Raw genomic sequence first — 3,158 nt, 5'->3', positions numbered from 1 at the left:
CCAGAGCCCCCCCGGCTTTGAAAAACCCAGATGTTGACTGGGTATGGATGTAATGGTTGGACAGTTTGGAAATCTGTCTACTTGATGTTTCTGTCTTGATAATTATGCCTGTATACTTTGAGGTTCAGGGTGCTGACCTTTTCTCCTGAACAAGGTAAACAATATATGTCTGACTGATTAAAGTAAGTTTGTTAACCCATTTTGAGTTGCTTTCCTTTAACAAAGCAGATCCAAGAACCTGTGGTAGCAGCAAACCCTGAGGATGCCAGGGTGCTTGCTGCTACAGGGGGGGAGGTAGGGCAGTTGGGGTTAAGTGACTTGCCCAAGGTCACACAGCTAGTGTGTCAAATATCTGAGGCTGGATTTGAACTCAGGTCCTCCTGACCTCCAGGACTGCTGCTCTATTCGCTGCGCCACCTAGCCGCCCCACCCTCTACATTTCTTACTTCCATCTCCTCTCTATTCCTACAACCTTATCTCTCATTTCCATAGTTCTCACCTAGACTATTTCAATATCCACCTAATTGATTTCCCTGCCTCAAGTCTCTCCTTTTTCCAATATATCCTTCACTTGACTGCCAAAGGGTTGTTTCTAGAGCACTGTTCTAATCGTGTCAGTCCCCTGGTTAATAAACTTCAGTAGCTCCCTGTTTTCTTCAGGATCAAATACAAACTCATCTGTTTGGCACTGAAGGCAATCTGGCTCCAACCTACAATCTTCTTATATGTTATTCCCCTTCACTTAGTCTACAATCCAAATTGGCTTTCTTGCCATTCTTCACACATGACACTTCATTTCCTGTCTGCTTGCCTTTGTAAAGACTCTCCCACATGCCTGGAATACATTGCAACTTCACCTCTGTCTCTTCAAACCCCCTGTTTCTTTCAAAGTTCAGCTCAAACACCATGTCCTATATGACTCCCTCCTTGATTCCCCCAGCAATGATAGCTTCTTCCCCTGACAACAAATTACATTGCAGTTTGTAAATTCCTTGAGGGCAAGAACTGTTTAATTTTATTGTATTTGTATACCCAGCACCTAGCACTGGGCCTAGCACAAGTATTGACCAATTAATTGCCACTTAGGAACATAGAACAGACTTTTAGTGACATGGAAGGATTGTAAGGGATGTCAAAGCTTACTTAAAGATTGGCCAATAATAGGTCCCAGCCCAGGCCTCACTTGGTCATTGTTTGGGTTTTGACCACTCAGAGTGTCTGTAAATAACAATTGTTTCTGTTCTGGCCAGAAACTCTGAACGTTTGACTGATTCTTTTGGGAGGGCAAATCAAGCCATTTTTTATTTCAGTTCTTACCTAGACTTTTTTATTTTGTTTTATTTATTTATTTATTCATCCATTTATTTACTTATTTAATTTTGCTTTTTGGAGGGCAATTGGGGTTAAGTGACTTGCCCAAGGTCACATGGCTAGGGTTTTGTGTGTGTGTGTGTGTGTGTGTGTGTGTGTGTGTGTGTGTGTGTGTTAAGTGTCTGAGGTCGGATTTGAACTCAGGTCCTCCTGATTCCAGGGCCAGTGCTCTATTCACTGTGCCACCTAGCCGCCCCTCTTACCTAGACTTTAATCACTGAATGGGTGTTGCCTCAGACCTGGGAAAGGCTTAAAAAGGCCAAGGTCTCCAACTGCATTCTGGGCCATTGCTAGTAGTCTTGACTCATGTCTTGCCACTGGACTCCAATGACTCTGGAGGAGAAAGTGAGACTGATGTCTTTGCACAGCCCTGCCTTGCTTAAATCCAATTCACTTACAAGTCAAGACGTCATCCTTCTGATATCATTGATCCTCTAGGAGAACGAAGGACCAGCAACAAAGATTTAGTAATAGCTCCAAGAGAGCACCATCTAGTGTCTACCTCAGGTATTGCACTTTTAATTGGTTATTCTATGTCCAATTCCTACTGTTGTTATATTCTGACTCTTCTAAATCCTACTTTTATTGGAATTTAATCAATGTGACAATTCACTCTTGGTTAAAAGAGGCAGAACAGAGTCAAGTGAAATAATGGATTTGTAAGTAATAAATTCTTTTACTATAATCAGGAATTGAGACTAAGTCATCAGTAGTAAAATTACTTATTTCACTTAATCCTATAAAAAGTTATCTGACAGCAGAAGACCTAATAGAAATGGAGACAGCATCGAACTAGTTTCACCCCACTGTACACATGCTTTTGTGGGTAAAATACTAGTGTTGCCCATAATTTGAAGGAAACAAATGCAGGGAAAATGGCTGATGATTTTAATGAGTCTTTACTTTTGAAGGGAATTGATGAGATAAATACCAAATACTTTACAAATGTTAAATCAGGCATGCCAGAGAATATTGTCAAGTGCCCAAGGCCAGTAAAAATAATAATAATCCTGAAATATATAAAATCAGACAGTAGGGGCATTTAGGTGGCGCAGTGAATAGAGCACCGGTCTTGAAGTCAGGACAACATGAGTTCAAATCCAGCCTCAGACACTTAACACTTACTAGCCCTGTGACCTTGGGCAAGTCACTTAACCCCAGTTGCCACTAAAAAAAAAGGCATGATAAAATAAGACAGTAAGTGAGAATACAGATATAGTCATTATGGTAAGTACTAAAGTGGCGATTCTGATCTAACTACTCTGACTCCCAAATCCAGTGTTCCTGTACCTGTGCCATGTTCTTCTTACCTCTCCAACTGTGGTATTCCATTCTGAACAAAGCCATATTTGTCCCCTTTCAGTCACTGACAACCCTCTCAAATGTATGGTCCATATCTTTTGCCTCAGTTACCTCTCCATCCAGTAATTCCCCTAAATGGGTCCACAGGTAGGCACAGATTTAGAGCATGAAGGGATTTCGGAGGCTATCGGGTCTAACCTCCTCATTTCCCAAGGTGAAGTGACTTGCTTGATATCATACAGATGATAAAGATCTGGGGTAGGTTTTGAACCCAGATCTTCCTGACTCAAAAATCATTTTCTGTTGTGTTTTTTTTTAAAAAAAAAAAGAGCAGTAGAAACAGATCCACTAGATCATGCTGCCTCCCATAATCTCATCTCACTTAGGTAACTCTCATCTCTCTGGAGATACTAAGACTATAGAAGTATAAGGGATCAGCTGCTTTTCTTTATTTTAAAAGAAAAATCATTTCTGAAGAATGTCAA

This window comes from Petaurus breviceps, unplaced genomic scaffold (genome assembly GCF_028583685.1).
Source record: "Petaurus breviceps papuanus isolate PSGF00001 unplaced genomic scaffold, PetGlider_PUasm1.0 400, whole genome shotgun sequence".
Taxonomy (NCBI): Eukaryota; Metazoa; Chordata; class Mammalia; order Diprotodontia; family Petauridae; genus Petaurus; species Petaurus breviceps.
The sequence above is the reverse complement of the archived record's forward strand: the minus strand, read 5'-3'. Positions refer to the sequence as shown.